Consider the following 19,094-nt stretch of genomic DNA (forward strand, 5'->3'; position numbering starts at 1 on the left):
GTGGCCGTTTCATTCGACCGTTCGTACGGTCGCTTGTCGCATTTCGTGTCGAGGGCCGCGTCGGCGCCCCTCTCTCTTTGCGAGCATCTTTACACATACTGACTGGCAAGGCGCGCACCTCAAACGTCGCAGAGCAGTGCTTTTGGCTTCGTGCTCTGCTGGGAGAAGAGGAAAAGGGAAGCTGTAAGTAGCAATAACAGGAAGTAAACATTCTCCCGCTGAAGCGTTGAAACGTTGTGGATAACAAACAAGAAATACGTTGGCGCCCTAGCAACAGCACCAGCATCAGTCACAGAAAATTAAATGCCCCGGGTGAGGATCGAACTCACGACCTTAAGATTATGAGACTTGCGCGCTGCCTACTGCGCTACCGAGGCACGGGTGAACTGCTTGTCCTGCAAATTGCCTAAATACCGTACCCAATATTAGACGTAGAGACACTGTACTTCCTGGATAACGTGTTCTGTTGCTACACGTGCACTGCCGGCCCAGTTGATTGCGGTGTTGCTGCAGCTGTTGCAACGATAGGCAGCACTCCTTGTCGTTAAAGTTCAGTGCCTCGGAGGCACCGGGACACAGCAACTTGTGAGGCCAGGCCGACGCTAGTCTGTAGAACATGATGCGAGCGTCCTAGTGGGGACCCGCGAGTGCTGCGTTCTCGGTTCTTCTCAAGGGAATCCAGCTATACATTCTTGTGGATCGTGCATCTCAAGCGCGCAAGCCACGCGGCAGCATTATCGCGGGAAAAGCAAAATGATGCATCGGCCGGGAATCGAACCCGGGCCGCCCGCGTGGCAGGCGAGCATTCTACCACTGAACCACCGATGCTCGGGCCAGCGGTAACTTCACGCTGCTTCCCGAGCAGATGTCTCAAGGGAAAGTGGGACTGCCGTCAAGCGCCGTAGCATTCTGTGGAGAAGGTGCTGCAGACGCTGAATCCTGCACTGCACTGCTTAAAAATGCCGCCAGAACGCGGTCCTCTGCGTACTCTTGCGTCGCCGGCGCCGACTCTTGCCAAAGGATGCGAAATGTGCGCGGATACGCTGTCCGAATGCGTCTGGATGTGCTCCCCTAGCCTGCCTCGAAATGCGCCTGCCGGGTACGATCACCTTCGGCCGCTGCCGACAGGCGGGAAGCCGACACAGCGCGGAGGCGGGGCGCTCGCTTGTGCGGTGGTGGTGTAATGGTCAGCATAGTTGCCTTCCAAGCGCCAACCCTTAGTGTGTCTCGACTTTGCTCAGCTGACGCGAGAGCTGACGCTCTCAAATCGGCCTATATCAAAACGACAAGCACGAGAAACGACTGAGAGAGGCAAGGAGAGGCGAGGCGATGGACACACAGCACGCCCCCTTCATTTCACGGTGGCGTTTCCCTGACCGAATCAGTCAAAGGAGAAACAAAAATAGGAAGTAAAACTGCCAATAGTGCCCTGTGTTCCCATGCGCTCACCCGCCCAAGTACTGACCAGGGCCAAAGTTGTTACGCATCGGCAATCGGACATTTTCTTTCATTTTCTCTTTATCGGTTGAGAACCAGTGTATTCAAGATATTATGGCCATTGCCGAGTGAATGCTGTAGTGCTTCCCGACGAGTCGGGTTCGGATCCTCTGTCAACTTCCACGCAGGGTGATGATCTTTTGGTCATCACACTCGCCAGCTGAAATCGGCGCTGCCTTTTCGCAGTAGTAAAAGAGTAGTGGCCCGTGGGGGGATCGAACCCACGACCTTCGCGTTATTAGCACGACGCTCTAACCAACTGAGCCAACGGGCCTCGGCAGACGCAGTTGCTCAGCCCTATGCTGGAAACGGGTGGCATGAAGCCATACACCATTTCTATGGGCGTCGTGTGTCTGCTTCCCTAGTCTATATTCTGCTGACGGTCACGAAACAGTAGCTATATTGCGAGCAGGACGGGAAACGGCCGCTCGGACAGCTCAAACTTGTCACGATTCGTGTGGAAAAAATTCCGTTCCGGTACCGGGAATCGAACCCGGGCCTCCTGGGTGAAAGCCAGGTATCCTAGCCACTAGACCACACCGGATGTGGCCGTTTCATTCGACCGTTCGTACGGTCGCTTGTCGCATTTCGTGTCGAGGGCCGCGTCGGCGCCCCTCTCTCTTTGCGAGCATCTTTACACATACTGACTGGCAAGGCGCGCACCTCAAACGTCGCAGAGCAGTGCTTTTGGCTTCGTGCTCTGCTGGGAGGAGAGGAAAAGGGAAGCTGTAAGTAGCAATAACAGGAAGTAAACATTCTCCCGCTGAAGCGTTGAAACGTTGTGGATAACAAACAAGAAATACGTTGGCGCCCTAGCAACAGCACCAGCATCAGTCACAGAAAATTAAATGCCCCGGGTGAGGATCGAACTCACGACCTTAAGATTATGAGACTTACGCGCTGCCTACTGCGCTACCGAGGCACGGGTGAACTGCTTGTCCTGGAAACTGCCTAAATACCGTACCCAATATTAGACGATCTCAGAAAACTAGGACATGACAGACAGTGGCAAATTACTTGTAAAGACAGAGCAAAGTGGTTCAACATTGTCCATTCTGCAGCAAAAAGCCTTCATGGATTGTAATGCTTAATAATAATAATAATAATATTAGACGTAGAGACACTGTACTTCCTGGATAACGTGTTCTGTTGCTACACGTGCACTGCCGGCCCAGTTGATTGCGGTGTTGCTGCAGCTGTTGCAACGATAGGCAGCACTCCTTGTCGTTAAAGTTCAGTGCCTCGGAGGCACCGGGACACAGCAACTTGTGAGGCCAGGCCGACGCTAGTCTGTAGAACATGATGCGAGCGTCCTAGTGGGGACCCGCGAGTGCTGCGTTCTCGGTTCTTCTCAAGGGAATCCAGCTATACATTCTTGTGGATCGTGCATCTCAAGCGCGCAAGCCACGCGGCAGCATTATCGCGGGAAAAGCAAAATGATGCATCGGCCGGGAATCGAACCCGGGCCGCCCGCGTGGCAGGCGAGCATTCTACCACTGAACCACCGATGCTCGGGCCAGCGGTAACTTCACGCTGCTTCCCGAGCAGATGTCTCAAGGGAAAGTGGGACTGCCGTCAAGCGCCGTAGCATTCTGTGGAGAAGGTGCTGCAGACGCTGAATCCTGCACTGCACTGCTTAAAAATGCCGCCAGAACGCGGTCCTCTGCGTACTCTTGCGTCGCCGGCGCCGACTCTTGCCAAAGGATGCGAAATGTGCGCGGATACGCTGTCCGAATGCGTCTGGATGTGCTCCCCTAGCCTGCCTCGAAATGCGCCTGCCGGGTACGATCACCTTCGGCCGCTGCCGACAGGCGGGAAGCCGACACAGCGCGGAGGCGGGGCGCTCGCTTGTGCGGTGGTGGTGTAATGGTCAGCATAGTTGCCTTCCAAGCGCCAGCCCTTAGTGTGTCTCGACTTGTCTCGACTTTGCTCAGCTGACGCGAGAGCTGACGCTCTCAAATCGGCCTATATCAAAACGACAAGCACGAGAAACGACTGAGAGAGGCAAGGAGAGGCGAGGCGATGGACACACAGCACGCCCCCTTCATTTCACGGTGGCGTTTCCCTGACCGAATCAGTCAAAGGAGAAACAAAAATAGGAAGTAAAACTGCCAATAGTGCCCTGTGTTCCCATGCGCTCACCCGCGCAAGTACTGACAAGGGCCAAAGTTGTTACGCATCGGCAATCGGACATTTTCTTTCATTTTCTCTTTATCGGTTGAGAACCAGTGTATTCAAGATATTATGGCCATTGCCGAGTGAATGCTGTAGTGCTTCCCGACGAGTCGGGTTCGGATCCTCTGTCAACTTCCACGCAGGGTGATGATCTTTTGGTCATCACACTCGCCAGCTGAAATCGGCGCTGCCTTTTCGCAGTAGTAAAAGAGTAGTGGCCCGTGGGGGGATCGAACCCACGACCTTCGCGTTATTAGCACGACGCTCTAACCAACTGAGCTAACGGGCCTCGGCAGACGCAGTTGCTCAGCCCTACGCTGGAAACGGGTGGCATGAAGCCATACACCATTTCTATGGGCGTCGTGTGTCTGCTTCCCTAGTCTATATTCTGCTGACGGTCACGAAACAGTAGCTATATTGCGAGCAGGACGGGAAACGGCCGCTCGGACAGCTCAAACTTGTCACGATTCGTGTGGAAAAAATTCCGTTCCGGTACCGGGAATCGAACCCGGGCCTCCTGGGTGAAAGCCAGGTATCCTAGCCACTAGACCACACCGGATGTGGCCGTTTCATTCGACCGTTCGTACGGTCGCTTGTCGCATTTCGTGTCGAGGGCCGCGTCGGCGCCCCTCTCTCTTTGCGAGCATCTTTACACATACTGACTGGCAAGGCGCGCACCTCAAACGTCGCAGAGCAGTGCTTTTGGCTTCGTGCTCTGCTGGGAGAAGAGGAAAAGGGAAGCTGTAAGTAGCAATAACAGGAAGTAAACATTCTCCCGCTGAAGCGTTGAAACGTTGTGGATAACAAACAATAAATACGTTGGCGCCCTAGCAACAGCACCAGCATCAGTCACAGAAAATTAAATGCCCCAGGTGAGGATCGAACTCACGACCTTAAGATTATGAGACTTACGCGCTGCCTACTGCGCTACCGAGGCACGGGTGAACTGCTTGTCCTGGAAACTGCCTAAATACCGTACCCAATATTAGACGTAGAGACACTGTACTTCCTGGATAACGTGTTCTGTTGCTACACGTGCACTGCCGGCCCAGTTGATTGCGGTGTTGCTGCAGCTGTTGCAACGATAGGCAGCACTCCTTGTCGTTAAAGTTCAGTGCCTCGGAGGCACCGGGACACAGCAACTTGTGAGGCCAGGCCGACGCTAGTCTGTAGAACATGATGCGAGCGTCCTAGTGGGGACCCGCGAGTGCTGCGTTCTCGGTTCTTCTCAAGGGAATCCAGCTATACATTCTTGTGGATCGTGCATCTCAAGCGCGCAAGCCACGCGGCAGCATTATCGCGGGAAAAGCAAAATGATGCATCGGCCGGGAATCGAACCCGGGCCGCCCGCGTGGCAGGCGAGCATTCTACCACTTTTTTTTTTTTTTTTCTTTTTTTTCTTTTCTTTTTTTTGGGCCTCCCAACTCCCCTTATAGCCCTCCTTGCTCTCACCAAAATATGCCTTCATCGGCGAGCTTCAACGCTATCATATCGGTTGTGGTATACGCTCGTCGCCGACGGCTGCTCTCGTGGATCATATCGTGAAAATCAAACAAGAAATGAAAAGTCTTCCACAAACTCTAATCTTCCGTCCATCAATGAAATACACAATAAAAGACAATGGTCCTCTTCAAACAATGAAAATGGCAAAATAATAGATACATCCTAAAAGATGCCACAGACGACGAGTAACTAAAAGTCTTTCTTATACAAAAAACACACAATTAAGTTCCATGTCCATTCTCGGAGAAAAGGATGCGCGTGGAGAAGACAAATTAAAAACGCACTCCTAAGATCATAAGAAGAAGGTAGTAAATGGGAATTAAAATAATATTGTCACTTCCATGTGGAAAACGAAATGCACCACTGCCATAAGTCAAATAAAGTAAATAAAAGATAATCTTCTTCTTTAGCGCATAATTGTCTCACAGATCCATCAAAACCATCTGGTCAAATCCAAACAAAAATGATTGAAAAAAAAAAACGAAAAATAAGAGATAGGCTCTTCAGTCTTAAATGGAGTTTGCAATGTATCAATTATTGAACATCTTCGCGTAACCATGTTTTAACGCCGCACACAGAAAATTGGCAAAAAGTTCGTTATAATGTTTCAGCCGCTGTACATGGGAATGTGCATCCCACAAGTATGCTAAATATGTGTATACGTCCTGGACTTGGCAATCCAGAATGGCGAAGACTGTGTGACCTAAGAGCCACACCATGGTATTGTGCTTCGCGCGAGGGAAGGGTTTAAACCCTGGCGCAAGAACATCATTGAGTGTCACGTGCGAGGGTGTCGTCCTGTTGATCAGAGCCACCATGACCCTACACAGTTCCCAGATGGCCGACACGAGGCGACATTGAAAGCGATGCTCCCGTGTGTCTGGAACGCCGCATGCACCACAGTTGGCAGACGGCAGCAGGCGGATGTCCGAGAGACGTTGGTTAGTGGCCACCGTATTGTTAACCAGTTTATACCACTGGGACCGAACGCCGGAGGGCAACACGGAGTGATGAATATTCAGCCACACTTGCCGCCAGTCGGTCGCGGGGAAACGAAGAGCGAGCTTGTGAGGGGGGGGGGCCTCCCCACCATTGCCGCATACAGTCGGCGAACATTCCTGTACCTGTCCAGCGCCGTTTCCAGGACGTAGCTCCGCTGCAGGTAGTAAGCTCTGACGTAGCCGAGTTGATACGGGATGCCCACCACGGACACCGGTGCGCTCTCGGAGGGCGGCCGGTAAGCGACGAGCATGGCCGCCGCCGTTCCATCCGGGCTGTCAGCTTGCAAGGTGGCCATGCGGTGCACCAGCAGCGCCGAACACTTCCTGGAAAAATCGACGAGGCCGAGTCCTCCGAAGGTGGTGCCGAGGACGCACGTTGCCGCCCGAACCTTGAAGATTTCGTGGCGCCACAGGAGCCAGTAAGCGGCCTGCGAAAATGATCGGGCGAGTGGTCGTGGAACGTCCAGGAGTTGTGCCACGTACCACGCCTTGGAATACACGGCGCTGTTAATTAGGTCGACCTTCTGGAGGAGGGTGAGGCGTCGGCTGGCGTAAGTCTTACAAAGGCCTTTGACATGATTGAGCAGCCGGCGCCAGGTGCGCGTCCGCATCTGTTGGGGATTAGCAGTAACGTCAAGGCCCAAGATAATGTGGTGACGGGCTACGCGAAACCAAGTCTGATCGGGATCCACTTCACAATTTCCTAAAGGAATCATTACGGTCTTCCTTGGATTTATCAAGGCACCCGACGCACGTTCATACCTCCTCAGTAAGGGCCGGATGTGATGAAAATCGTCGTCGTCGCCGATAAAAACACCTACGTCATCAGCATAAGCGAGACATTTCACAGTGGCAAGATGAATATCCACGCCGCCTATCGTGCGGTCAAGCGCACGCAGCAGTGGGTCCAAAGCAATGACAAAAAGGTACATAGATAAGGGACAGCCCTGTCGCACCGACCTACGAAGAATTATAGGTGGTGTTCGCCATCCATTAATCGTCACCACCGAACTGGCTCCTGTCAGGAAATGGCGAATCACGCAAATGAAGCGGAGGCCAAAGCCCATTCTGTCCATAACATGCATCAAATAATCGTGGCTCATCCTGTCAAACGCGTTGGCAAAGTCCAGAGAAAGAACACCGGCTGAAAGCCGATGGACGGCCGAGTAAGCGATGATGTCACGATAGGTAGACGCTGCATTGAAAATGGTCCGCCTCTTAACGCCGCAGGATTGAAACGGGCAGATGACTTTGTCCATGACTGCCTGTAACTTCGCTGCAACACATCTGGCCGCCAACTTGTAATCAGCATTCAGCAGCGTAATTGGCCGCAGATCGGTGACACGACACGGACCCCGTTTTTTGGGGATAAGAACAATGTGCCCTTCGAGAAACTGACTCGGGATGACGAAGCCGCGAAGCACTTCGTTCACCAGTACCGTAAACTTGTCCCCTACAATATCCCAGAAAGTAATATAAAATTCTGTAGGAAGACCGTCGGGTCCAGGCGACTTGCCCGTTGCACTGGCTTTCAAGATCTGTAACACGTCCTGATTAGACACCTCTGCAACCAGCTCTTCACGGTCAGGTTCGGACATGCAGTCGACTAAGTCATGTAATAAAAGTCGCATGGCCTCTCCGTCCACGGTAGTATCGTGAAAGAGCGAAGTATAATAGTCGGAGATATGACGTACAATTTCGTGCCGCTGCGATAAGACAATCCCCGCATCAGTTTCTAGCGCATCAATATACTTTTTGCGAGCCTGTGTCTTCTCCCGGGCAAGATGATAGAGCGACGGCTCCTCGTCATCGATGTGGCATAACGGACGGCTCCGAACCGTTAAACCCCTCGACCTTTCCCGGTGCAGCCTCAGAATCTGGGTTTTAATTTTGCTCAGGCGGAGTCTAATATTTGCGTCCGGGCCAACAGGTGCATGGATAGCATCCTGTAAGCACTGCTGATAAAATGCCAACGTACGCCTGTGCCAGTAACTCGCTTCTCGACTATATAATTGCGCCGCCTTCCGCAAAATTGGTTTGGCATGCGCCACCCACCATTCGATGCAGGACCCGTAAGTATGGAACTTTGTTAAACACTGCTGCCATGCGACACGTATCTCCGCACGGAGCCCTTCGGCACCCAGATGGCCGGTATTTAATTTCCAATATGCCGGAAGAGATTTCGTGCGACAGCACTGCAACCGCAAAACGCACACGTAGCCACAGTGATCACTCACGGCGACAGGCAGAACTTCGACTGCACATAAAACGTCTGTGAGCTCCCGTGAAACGTAGATCCTATCAATTCGACTGGCCCCCCTAGTAGAAAAGTGCGTATACTGCGTCATAATGGGATGGTAGTGACGCCACGTATCACGCAAGTCCACTGCATTTAAAAGGGTAGTCAGTTCAGCACATTTAGTGGGGGTGGGGTATTGGTCAGCAGAGGCAACAACACAATTAAAATCGCCACCCAATATGATGGGGCGAGCCGTAGCCAAAAAGGGGCATACGTCCGTGGTAAAAAAACGAGCGCGTGTGCGTTTTTGATCAGTCCCCGAGGGCACATAAACGTTGACAAATTGGACTCCCTCAATCACACACGCTAAGACACGACCATTTGGGAGAAGTTGGATGTCCGTAGGTTCTAAAGACGACTTATATAAAATCGCAGTGCCACAATTATTATCACTATTCAAATTGTAAACAACATCATAACCTGGGATATTGCTAAAAACGTGACTAGATACCTCTTGAAGAAGGGCAATACTAAAATTTCCATGAAATAAAACGTCTGTAAAAGCTGCTATCTTGTGCGCCGCTGAGATACCGGCAACGTTTAATGTCAAAACAGAAAACATACCCGTGGGGTGTGATTGCGTTGACATTTTAAGCAGATGGACAATACAGAGCAAGAGAAAAAACACCAACGAAGTGATAAAATGGCGGACTTACACGTAAACGAACAGCATCTGGCATAAAAATGGAAATTTCAGTAGGTCTTAAAACACTGTAGTGGTTAGTAGCAATTCTACAGAAACATGGCACGACAATACACTGGACGCAGTACAAGATACAGTAGTTGCCATGTCAAGTGCAATGTAGGTGGACTCATGACAACGATGTAGGTCTTCGCACACGTCTACTGGCCCCCCTCGTCCTCCTGCTGCTGCCACCACGGGCTGTGACTGTCAGGTGGCGGGGGTGGCCGTGCGTCGCCCGACGACTGGGTGGCTTCCGCCTGGCCGCCGCGCGATGTTACGGCCGCCGGCTGTGACGGCACAGAATGTTTGCGCGGGCGCTGTGGCAACTGCTCACTGGCCTGTTCTAATTTACGCTTTGCAGCAGCAATGTCCTGTTCCTTCCCGGCACTGAGAAATTGTTTCAAGTGAGCAGTGTGTGCTCGAATCTTCTCTGTCCTGGCGGGGCTGCTATTACGGGAGGAACCCTGTGACATTGTCTCACTTTCACTGCCACTCTCCGTGGCCGGCGGATTCGCGAGGCCGGCCGGGTTCGGATCCCTGACCTGTTTACCCTTGCCCCGCTGGCGGCGTTGCTTTTTACTTTCCGCTGAAGGCGTTACAGTTTCGGCAGAAGTTGGCACCGGGAGGGGCGGCGGGGGTAAAGAAGCATCTGTTGCCTCCACCGACCCCGATTGAACGGCATCAGTATTAACAGGGCGTACGTCCCGTTCGTCATCAACCCGGTCGGTCGGGGCAGGCGGGTCCTGGACAACCTCCATTTCCTCCTGCCCGACAGTCGTGTTATTATGTTCCGCGACGGACCTGTCTTCGACAGAAGCAACGGCCGACGGTCGCACGGTCGGTCGGTCGGTCGGACCGGTAAAGGATGTTCCTGCTACAATCTCACTCATAAGGGGCACAAAGTTATCGCTACCACCCACAACATCTTGGCGCGGTAACTGAACAGGCCGCCGTCGAGGGCAGGCACCCCTTAAATGTTCCGTGGAATGACATACGGCACATGTCGGCGGTTGCCCGATATATGAGATCTGTGCACGAACCCCACCGATTACAAAGTAGGAAGGAATATGTTGTTTCAGGTCCATCCGTACACTACGGACACCACTAGCAACTTTATAACGGTATGCACTAGACCATTTCTCCATCGTAATGTTCAGAACGTCACCAAACCGCGACAAGGCACGAGAGAAAACTTGATCAGGGCATTCAGGTGGTACATTAAAAACACGGACAGTTCGAATTCCAAACCCTGACGCCACAATTTGCACATTACTAATACTACCATCGGCATGTTTAAAACGGCGACTGCCACCAAATTTAGCAACAAATTTTTCACACATGTCCCCAGACGTAAATTTCAAGAACAAGCAATACTGAACAAAGTCCAATTGAAAGGTGTCTACGATTTCCTCCGGTATCTTTAAGTCTTCGAATAACCATTCGTGTATTTCAAATGCGGTAGGGCGGACTGCACTTCTATCAAAGACACACTGAACGGTGTTAGCTCTCGAAAATGTCGACATTTTGTTACTTACAAATCTGTAAAGCAGCAATCACGAAGAACGAAGCGCCAAAGTCCCGGCGACGTAAACAAAGCCGCAACCGTCCCGCTGCCCCGAGCGATGTGCACGGATACGCTGTCCGAATGCGTCTGGATGTGCTCCCCTAGCCTGCCTCGAAATGCGCCTGCCGGGTACGATCACCTTCGGCCGCTGCCGACAGGCGGGAAGCCGACACAGCGCGGAGGCGGGGCGCTCGCTTGTGCGGTGGTGGTGTAATGGTCAGCATAGTTGCCTTCCAAGCGCCAGCCCTTAGTGTGTCTCGACTTGTCTCGACTTTGCTCAGCTGACGCGAGAGCTGACGCTCTCAAATCGGCCTATATCAAAACGACAAGCACGAGAAACGACTGAGAGAGGCAAGGAGAGGCGAGGCGATGGACACACAGCACGCCCCCTTCATTTCACGGTGGCGTTTCCCTGACCGAATCAGTCAAAGGAGAAACAAAAATAGGAAGTAAAACTGCCAATAGTGCCCTGTGTTCCCATGCGCTCACCCGCCCAAGTACTGACCAGGGCCAAAGTTGTTACGCATCGGCAATCGGACATTTTCTTTCATTTTCTCTTTATCGGTTGAGAACCAGTGTATTCAAGATATTATGGCCATTGCCGAGTGAATGCTGTAGTGCTTCCCGACGAGTCGGGTTCGGATCCTCTGTCAACTTCCACGCAGGGTGATGATCTTTTGGTCATCACACTCGCCAGCTGAAATCGGCGCTGCCTTTTCGCAGTAGTAAAAGAGTAGTGGCCCGTGGGGGGATCGAACCCACGACCTTCGCGTTATTAGCACGACGCTCTAACCAACTGAGCTAACGGGCCTCGGCAGACGCAGTTGCTCAGCCCTACGCTGGAAACGGGTGGCATGAAGCCATACACCATTTCTATGGGCGTCGTGTGTCTGCCTCCCTAGTCTATATTCTGCTGACGGTCACGAAACAGTAGCTATATTGCGAGCAGGACGGGAAACGGCCGCTCGGACAGCTCAAACTTGTCACGATTCGTGTGGAAAAAATTCCGTTCCGGTACCGGGAATCGAACCCGGGCCTCCTGGGTGAAAGCCAGGTATCCTAGCCACTAGACCACACCGGATGTGGCCGTTTCATTCGACCGTTCGTACGGTCGCTTGTCGCATTTCGTGTCGAGGGCCGCGTCGGCGCCCCTCTCTCTTTGCGAGCATCTTTACACATACTGACTGGCAAGGCGCGCACCTCAAACGTCGCAGAGCAGTGCTTTTGGCTTCGTGCTCTGCTGGGAGAAGAGGAAAAGGGAAGCAGTAAGTAGCAATAACAGGAAGTAAACATTCTCCCGCTGAAGCGTTGAAACGTTGTGGATAACAAACAAGAAATACGTTGGCGCCCTAGCAACAGCACCAGCATCAGTCACAGAAAATTAAATGCCCCGGGTGAGGATCGAACTCACGACCTTAAGATTATGAGACTTACGCGCTGCCTACTGCGCTACCGAGGCACGGGTGAACTGCTTGTCCTGGAAACTGCCTAAATACCGTACCCAATATTAGACGTAGAGACACTGTACTTCCTGGATAACGTGTTCTGTTGCTACACGTGCACTGCCGGCCCAGTTGATTGCGGTGTTGCTGCAGCTGTTGCAACGATAGGCAGCACTCCTTGTCGTTAAAGTTCAGTGCCTCGGAGGCACCGGGACACAGCAACTTGTGAGGCCAGGCCGACGCTAGTCTGTAGAACATGATGCGAGCGTCCTAGTGGGGACCCGCGAGTGCTGCGTTCTCGGTTCTTCTCAAGGGAATCCAGCTATACATTCTTGTGGATCGTGCATCTCAAGCGCGCAAGCCACGCGGCAGCATTATCGCGGGAAAAGCAAAATGATACATCGGCCGGGAATCGAACCCGGGCCGCCCGCGTGGCAGGCGAGCATTCTACCACTGAACCACCGATGCTCGGGCCAGCGGTAACTTCACGCTGCTTCCCGAGCAGATGTCTCAAGGGAAAGTGGGACTGCCGTCAAGCGCCGTAGCATTCTGTGGAGAAGGTGCTGCAGACGCTGAATCCTGCACTGCACTGCTTAAAAATGCCGCCAGAACGCGGTCCTCTGCGTACTCTTGCGTCGCCGGCGCCGACTCTTGCCAAAGGATGCGAAATGTGCGCGGATACGCTGTCCGAATGCGTCTGGATGTGCTCCCCTAGCCTGCCTCGAAATGCGCCTGCCGGGTACGATCACCTTCGGCCGCTGCCGACAGGCGGGAAGCCGACACAGCGCGGAGGCGGGGCGCTCGCTTGTGCGGTGGTGGTGTAATGGTCAGCATAGTTGCCTTCCAAGCGCCAGCCCTTAGTGTGTCTCGACTTGTCTCGACTTTGCTCAGCTGACGCGAGAGCTGACGCTCTCAAATCGGCCTATATCAAAACGACAAGCACGAGAAACGACTGAGAGAGGCAAGGAGAGGCGAGGCGATGGACACACAGCACGCCCCCTTCATTTCACGGTGGCGTTTCCCTGACCGAATCAGTCAAAGGAGAAACAAAAATAGGAAGTAAAACTGCCAATAGTGCCCTGTGTTCCCATGCGCTCACCCGCCCAAGTACTGACCAGGGCCAAAGTTGTTACGCATCGGCAATCGGACATTTTCTTTCATTTTCTCTTTATCGGTTGAGAACCAGTGTATTCAAGATATTATGGCCATTGCCGAGTGAATGCTGTAGTGCTTCCCGACGAGTCGGGTTCGGATCCTCTGTCAACTTCCACGCAGGGTGATGATCTTTTGGTCATCACACTCGCCAGCTGAAATCGGCGCTGCCTTTTCGCAGTAGTAAAAGAGTAGTGGCCCGTGGGGGGATCGAACCCACGACCTTCGCGTTATTAGCACGACGCTCTAACCAACTGAGCTAACGGGCCTCGGCAGACGCAGTTGCTCAGCCCTACGCTGGAAACGGGTGGCATGAAGCCATACACCATTTCTATGGGCGTCGTGTGTCTGCCTCCCTAGTCTATATTCTGCTGACGGTCACGAAACAGTAGCTATATTGCGAGCAGGACGGGAAACGGCCGCTCGGACAGCTCAAACTTGTCACGATTCGTGTGGAAAAAATTCCGTTCCGGTACCGGGAATCGAACCCGGGCCTCCTGGGTGAAAGCCAGGTATCCTAGCCACTAGACCACACCGGATGTGGCCGTTTCATTCGACCGTTCGTACGGTCGCTTGTCGCATTTCGTGTCGAGGGCCGCGTCGGCGCCCCTCTCTCTTTGCGAGCATCTTTACACATACTGACTGGCAAGGCGCGCACCTCAAACGTCGCAGAGCAGTGCTTTTGGCTTCGTGCTCTGCTGGGAGAAGAGGAAAAGGGAAGCAGTAAGTAGCAATAACAGGAAGTAAACATTCTCCCGCTGAAGCGTTGAAACGTTGTGGATAACAAACAAGAAATACGTTGGCGCCCTAGCAACAGCACCAGCATCAGTCACAGAAAATTAAATGCCCCGGGTGAGGATCGAACTCACGACCTTAAGATTATGAGACTTACGCGCTGCCTACTGCGCTACCGAGGCACGGGTGAACTGCTTGTCCTGGAAACTGCCTAAATACCGTACCCAATATTAGACGTAGAGACACTGTACTTCCTGGATAACGTGTTCTGTTGCTACACGTGCACTGCCGGCCCAGTTGATTGCGGTGTTGCTGCAGCTGTTGCAACGATAGGCAGCACTCCTTGTCGTTAAAGTTCAGTGCCTCGGAGGCACCGGGACACAGCAACTTGTGAGGCCAGGCCGACGCTAGTCTGTAGAACATGATGCGAGCGTCCTAGTGGGGACCCGCGAGTGCTGCGTTCTCGGTTCTTCTCAAGGGAATCCAGCTATACATTCTTGTGGATCGTGCATCTCAAGCGCGCAAGCCACGCGGCAGCATTATCGCGGGAAAAGCAAAATGATACATCGGCCGGGAATCGAACCCGGGCCGCCCGCGTGGCAGGCGAGCATTCTACCACTGAACCACCGATGCTCGGGCCAGCGGTAACTTCACGCTGCTTCCCGAGCAGATGTCTCAAGGGAAAGTGGGACTGCCGTCAAGCGCCGTAGCATTCTGTGGAGAAGGTGCTGCAGACGCTGAATCCTGCACTGCACTGCTTAAAAATGCCGCCAGAACGCGGTCCTCTGCGTACTCTTGCGTCGCCGGCGCCGACTCTTGCCAAAGGATGCGAAATGTGCGCGGATACGCTGTCCGAATGCGTCTGGATGTGCTCCCCTAGCCTGCCTCGAAATGCGCCTGCCGGGTACGATCACCTTCGGCCGCTGCCGACAGGCGGGAAGCCGACACAGCGCGGAGGCGGGGCGCTCGCTTGTGCGGTGGTGGTGTAATGGTCAGCATAGTTGCCTTCCAAGCGCCAGCCCTTAGTGTGTCTCGACTTGTCTCGACTTTGCTCAGCTGACGCGAGAGCTGACGCTCTCAAATCGGCCTATATCAAAACGACAAGCACGAGAAACGACTGAGAGAGGCAAGGAGAGGCGAGGCGATGGACACACAGCACGCCCCCTTCATTTCACGGTGGCGTTTCCCTGACCGAATCAGTCAAAGGAGAAACAAAAATAGGAAGTAAAACTGCCAATAGTGCCCTGTGTTCCCATGCGCTCACCCGCCCAAGTACTGACCAGGGCCAAAGTTGTTACGCATCGGCAATCGGACATTTTCTTTCATTTTCTCTTTATCGGTTGAGAACCAGTGTATTCAAGATATTATGGCCATTGCCGAGTGAATGCTGTAGTGCTTCCCGACGAGTCGGGTTCGGATCCTCTGTCAACTTCCACGCAGGGTGATGATCTTTTGGTCATCACACTCGCCAGCTGAAATCGGCGCTGCCTTTTCGCAGTAGTAAAAGAGTAGTGGCCCGTGGGGGGATCGAACCCACGACCTTCGCGTTATTAGCACGACGCTCTAACCAACTGAGCTAACGGGCCTCGGCAGACGCAGTTGCTCAGCCCTACGCTGGAAACGGGTGGCATGAAGCCATACACCATTTCTATGGGCGTCGTGTGTCTGCCTCCCTAGTCTATATTCTGCTGACGGTCACGAAACAGTAGCTATATTGCGAGCAGGACGGGAAACGGCCGCTCGGACAGCTCAAACTTGTCACGATTCGTGTGGAAAAAATTCCGTTCCGGTACCGGGAATCGAACCCGGGCCTCCTGGGTGAAAGCCAGGTATCCTAGCCACTAGACCACACCGGATGTGGCCGTTTCATTCGACCGTTCGTACGGTCGCTTGTCGCATTTCGTGTCGAGGGCCGCGTCGGCGCCCCTCTCTCTTTGCGAGCATCTTTACACATACTGACTGGCAAGGCGCGCACCTCAAACGTCGCAGAGCAGTGCTTTTGGCTTCGTGCTCTGCTGGGAGAAGAGGAAAAGGGAAGCAGTAAGTAGCAATAACAGGAAGTAAACATTCTCCCGCTGAAGCGTTGAAACGTTGTGGATAACAAACAAGAAATACGTTGGCGCCCTAGCAACAGCACCAGCATCAGTCACAGAAAATTAAATGCCCCGGGTGAGGATCGAACTCACGACCTTAAGATTATGAGACTTACGCGCTGCCTACTGCGCTACCGAGGCACGGGTGAACTGCTTGTCCTGGAAACTGCCTAAATACCGTACCCAATATTAGACGTAGAGACACTGTACTTCCTGGATAACGTGTTCTGTTGCTACACGTGCACTGCCGGCCCAGTTGATTGCGGTGTTGCTGCAGCTGTTGCAACGATAGGCAGCACTCCTTGTCGTTAAAGTTCAGTGCCTCGGAGGCACCGGGACACAGCAACTTGTGAGGCCAGGCCGACGCTAGTCTGTAGAACATGATGCGAGCGTCCTAGTGGGGACCCGCGAGTGCTGCGTTCTCGGTTCTTCTCAAGGGAATCCAGCTATACATTCTTGTGGATCGTGCATCTCAAGCGCGCAAGCCACGCGGCAGCATTATCGCGGGAAAAGCAAAATGATACATCGGCCGGGAATCGAACCCGGGCCGCCCGCGTGGCAGGCGAGCATTCTACCACTGAACCACCGATGCTCGGGCCAGCGGTAACTTCACGCTGCTTCCCGAGCAGATGTCTCAAGGGAAAGTGGGACTGCCGTCAAGCGCCGTAGCATTCTGTGGAGAAGGTGCTGCAGACGCTGAATCCTGCACTGCACTGCTTAAAAATGCCGCCAGAACGCGGTCCTCTGCGTACTCTTGCGTCGCCGGCGCCGACTCTTGCCAAAGGATGCGAAATGTGCGCGGATACGCTGTCCGAATGCGTCTGGATGTGCTCCCCTAGCCTGCCTCGAAATGCGCCTGCCGGGTACGATCACCTTCGGCCGCTGCCGACAGGCGGGAAGCCGACACAGCGCGGAGGCGGGGCGCTCGCTTGTGCGGTGGTGGTGTAATGGTCAGCATAGTTGCCTTCCAAGCGCCAGCCCTTAGTGTGTCTCGACTTGTCTCGACTTTGCTCAGCTGACGCGAGAGCTGACGCTCTCAAATCGGCCTATATCAAAACGACAAGCACGAGAAACGACTGAGAGAGGCAAGGAGAGGCGAGGCGATGGACACACAGCACGCCCCCTTCATTTCACGGTGGCGTTTCCCTGACCGAATCAGTCAAAGGAGAAACAAAAATAGGAAGTAAAACTGCCAATAGTGCCCTGTGTTCCCATGCGCTCACCCGCCCAAGTACTGACCAGGGCCAAAGTTGTTACGCATCGGCAATCGGACATTTTCTTTCATTTTCTCTTTATCGGTTGAGAACCAGTGTATTCAAGATATTATGGCCATTGCCGAGTGAATGCTGTAGTGCTTCCCGACGAGTCGGGTTCGGATCCTCTGTCAACTTCCACGCAGGGTGATGATCTTTTGGTCATCACACTCGCCAGCTGAAATCGGCGCTGCCTTTTCGCAGTAGTAAAAGAGTAGTGGCCCGTGGGGGGATCGAACCCACGACCTTCGCGTTATTAGCACGACGCTCTAACCAACTGAGCTAACGGGCCTCGGCAGACGCAGTTGCTCAGCCCTACGCTGGAAACGGGTGGCATGAAGCCATACACCATTTCTATGGGCGTCGTGTGTCTGCCTCCCTAGTCTATATTCTGCTGACGGTCACGAAACAGTAGCTATATTGCGAGCAGGACGGGAAACGGCCGCTCGGACAGCTCAAACTTGTCACGATTCGTGTGGAAAAAATTCCGTTCCGGTACCGGGAATCGAACCCGGGCCTCCTGGGTGAAAGCCAGGTATCCTAGCCACTAGACCACACCGGATGTGGCCGTTTCATTCGACCGTTCGTACGGTCGCTTGTCGCATTTCGTGTCGAGGGCCGCGTCGGCGCCCCTCTCTCTTTGCGAGCATCTTTACACATACTGACTGGCAAGGCGCGCACCTCAAACGTCGCAGAGCAGTGCTTTTGGCTTCGTGCTCTGCTGGGAGAAGAGGAAAAGGGAAGCAGTAAGTAGCAATAACAGGAAGTAAACATTCTCCCGCTGAAGCGTTGAAACGTTGTGGATAACAAACAAGAAATACGTTGGCGCCCTAGCAACAGCACCAGCATCAGTCACAGAAAATTAAATGCCCCGGGTGAGGATCGAACTCACGACCTTAAGATTATGAGACTTACGCGCTGCCTACTGCGCTACCGAGGCACGGGTGAACTGCTTGTCCTGGAAACTGCCTAAATACCGTACCCAATATTAGACGTAGAGACACTGTACTTCCTGGATAACGTGTTCTGTTGCTACACGTGCACTGCCGGCCCAGTTGATTGCGGTGCTGCTGCAGCTGTTGCAACGATAGGCAGCACTCCTTGTCGTTAAAGTTCAGTGCCTCGGAGGCACCGGGACACAGCAACTTGTGAGGCCAGGCCGACGCTAGTCTGTAGAACATGATGCGAGCGTCCTAGTGGGGACCCGCGAGTGCTGCGTTCTCGGTTCTTCTCAAGGGAATCCAGCTATACATTCTTGTGGATCGTGCATCTCAAGCGCGCAAGCCACGCGGCAGCATTATCGCGGGAAAAGCAAAATGATACATCGGCCGGGAATCGAACCCGGGCCGCCCGCGTGGCAGGCGAGCATTCTACCACTTTTTTTTTTTTTTTTTTTTTTTTTTTTTTTTTTTTTTTTTTTTTTTTTAGGGCCTCCCAACTCCCCTTATAGCCCTCCTTACTCTCACCAAAATATGCCTTCTTCGGCGAGCTTCATCGCTATATTTGCTGGACTGTCGAACTTCGTGGATCAGTGGTATAACTTAAAACAAAATCATCTTCTGCTCAGATGGTGTGGTGTCTTCTTCCACAGAAAAATGGAGAACTAAGAGAAATTTTATCGCGGAATTCGTGGACGGTCTTCTTTCCTCCGCTGGTTCAACTCTGCTGCTCGTAGTTCAACTAAACTCATATTCC

At 53.2% G+C, this 19,094-nt stretch overlaps 24 non-coding genes across 24 annotated transcripts; all 24 read right to left on the minus strand.

The window, feature by feature from the left end:
* Positions 1 to 304: 304 nt before the first annotated feature.
* Trnam-cau (transfer RNA methionine (anticodon CAU)) lies at positions 305 to 377 on the minus strand. Its single transcript has one exon. It is a non-coding gene; the product is annotated as a tRNA-Met (tRNA).
* Positions 378 to 757: 380 nt separating this feature from the next.
* Positions 758 to 828, minus strand: Trnag-gcc (transfer RNA glycine (anticodon GCC)). Its single transcript has one exon. It is a non-coding gene; the product is annotated as a tRNA-Gly (tRNA).
* An 869-nt stretch (positions 829 to 1,697) lies between these two features.
* Trnai-aau (transfer RNA isoleucine (anticodon AAU)) lies at positions 1,698 to 1,771 on the minus strand. Its single transcript has one exon. It is a non-coding gene; the product is annotated as a tRNA-Ile (tRNA).
* A 198-nt stretch (positions 1,772 to 1,969) lies between these two features.
* Trnae-uuc (transfer RNA glutamic acid (anticodon UUC)) lies at positions 1,970 to 2,041 on the minus strand. Its single transcript has one exon. It is a non-coding gene; the product is annotated as a tRNA-Glu (tRNA).
* Positions 2,042 to 2,346: 305 nt separating this feature from the next.
* On the minus strand, positions 2,347 to 2,419 carry Trnam-cau (transfer RNA methionine (anticodon CAU)). The gene has a single exon. It is a non-coding gene; the product is annotated as a tRNA-Met (tRNA).
* Positions 2,420 to 2,937: 518 nt separating this feature from the next.
* On the minus strand, positions 2,938 to 3,008 carry Trnag-gcc (transfer RNA glycine (anticodon GCC)). Its single transcript has one exon. It is a non-coding gene; the product is annotated as a tRNA-Gly (tRNA).
* An 879-nt stretch (positions 3,009 to 3,887) lies between these two features.
* Positions 3,888 to 3,961, minus strand: Trnai-aau (transfer RNA isoleucine (anticodon AAU)). The gene has a single exon. It is a non-coding gene; the product is annotated as a tRNA-Ile (tRNA).
* Positions 3,962 to 4,159: 198 nt separating this feature from the next.
* On the minus strand, positions 4,160 to 4,231 carry Trnae-uuc (transfer RNA glutamic acid (anticodon UUC)). The gene has a single exon. It is a non-coding gene; the product is annotated as a tRNA-Glu (tRNA).
* A 305-nt stretch (positions 4,232 to 4,536) lies between these two features.
* Positions 4,537 to 4,609, minus strand: Trnam-cau (transfer RNA methionine (anticodon CAU)). The gene has a single exon. It is a non-coding gene; the product is annotated as a tRNA-Met (tRNA).
* Positions 4,610 to 11,461: 6,852 nt separating this feature from the next.
* Positions 11,462 to 11,535, minus strand: Trnai-aau (transfer RNA isoleucine (anticodon AAU)). Its single transcript has one exon. It is a non-coding gene; the product is annotated as a tRNA-Ile (tRNA).
* Positions 11,536 to 11,733: 198 nt separating this feature from the next.
* Positions 11,734 to 11,805, minus strand: Trnae-uuc (transfer RNA glutamic acid (anticodon UUC)). Its single transcript has one exon. It is a non-coding gene; the product is annotated as a tRNA-Glu (tRNA).
* A 305-nt stretch (positions 11,806 to 12,110) lies between these two features.
* On the minus strand, positions 12,111 to 12,183 carry Trnam-cau (transfer RNA methionine (anticodon CAU)). Its single transcript has one exon. It is a non-coding gene; the product is annotated as a tRNA-Met (tRNA).
* A 380-nt stretch (positions 12,184 to 12,563) lies between these two features.
* Trnag-gcc (transfer RNA glycine (anticodon GCC)) lies at positions 12,564 to 12,634 on the minus strand. Its single transcript has one exon. It is a non-coding gene; the product is annotated as a tRNA-Gly (tRNA).
* Positions 12,635 to 13,513: 879 nt separating this feature from the next.
* On the minus strand, positions 13,514 to 13,587 carry Trnai-aau (transfer RNA isoleucine (anticodon AAU)). Its single transcript has one exon. It is a non-coding gene; the product is annotated as a tRNA-Ile (tRNA).
* Positions 13,588 to 13,785: 198 nt separating this feature from the next.
* Trnae-uuc (transfer RNA glutamic acid (anticodon UUC)) lies at positions 13,786 to 13,857 on the minus strand. Its single transcript has one exon. It is a non-coding gene; the product is annotated as a tRNA-Glu (tRNA).
* Positions 13,858 to 14,162: 305 nt separating this feature from the next.
* On the minus strand, positions 14,163 to 14,235 carry Trnam-cau (transfer RNA methionine (anticodon CAU)). Its single transcript has one exon. It is a non-coding gene; the product is annotated as a tRNA-Met (tRNA).
* Positions 14,236 to 14,615: 380 nt separating this feature from the next.
* Trnag-gcc (transfer RNA glycine (anticodon GCC)) lies at positions 14,616 to 14,686 on the minus strand. The gene has a single exon. It is a non-coding gene; the product is annotated as a tRNA-Gly (tRNA).
* Positions 14,687 to 15,565: 879 nt separating this feature from the next.
* On the minus strand, positions 15,566 to 15,639 carry Trnai-aau (transfer RNA isoleucine (anticodon AAU)). The gene has a single exon. It is a non-coding gene; the product is annotated as a tRNA-Ile (tRNA).
* A 198-nt stretch (positions 15,640 to 15,837) lies between these two features.
* On the minus strand, positions 15,838 to 15,909 carry Trnae-uuc (transfer RNA glutamic acid (anticodon UUC)). Its single transcript has one exon. It is a non-coding gene; the product is annotated as a tRNA-Glu (tRNA).
* A 305-nt stretch (positions 15,910 to 16,214) lies between these two features.
* On the minus strand, positions 16,215 to 16,287 carry Trnam-cau (transfer RNA methionine (anticodon CAU)). The gene has a single exon. It is a non-coding gene; the product is annotated as a tRNA-Met (tRNA).
* A 380-nt stretch (positions 16,288 to 16,667) lies between these two features.
* On the minus strand, positions 16,668 to 16,738 carry Trnag-gcc (transfer RNA glycine (anticodon GCC)). The gene has a single exon. It is a non-coding gene; the product is annotated as a tRNA-Gly (tRNA).
* Positions 16,739 to 17,617: 879 nt separating this feature from the next.
* Positions 17,618 to 17,691, minus strand: Trnai-aau (transfer RNA isoleucine (anticodon AAU)). The gene has a single exon. It is a non-coding gene; the product is annotated as a tRNA-Ile (tRNA).
* Positions 17,692 to 17,889: 198 nt separating this feature from the next.
* Trnae-uuc (transfer RNA glutamic acid (anticodon UUC)) lies at positions 17,890 to 17,961 on the minus strand. Its single transcript has one exon. It is a non-coding gene; the product is annotated as a tRNA-Glu (tRNA).
* A 305-nt stretch (positions 17,962 to 18,266) lies between these two features.
* Trnam-cau (transfer RNA methionine (anticodon CAU)) lies at positions 18,267 to 18,339 on the minus strand. Its single transcript has one exon. It is a non-coding gene; the product is annotated as a tRNA-Met (tRNA).
* Positions 18,340 to 19,094: the final 755 nt, after the last annotated feature.

Source organism: Schistocerca serialis, chromosome 2 (genome assembly GCF_023864345.2).
Source record: "Schistocerca serialis cubense isolate TAMUIC-IGC-003099 chromosome 2, iqSchSeri2.2, whole genome shotgun sequence".
NCBI lineage: Eukaryota > Metazoa > Arthropoda > Insecta > Orthoptera > Acrididae > Schistocerca > Schistocerca serialis.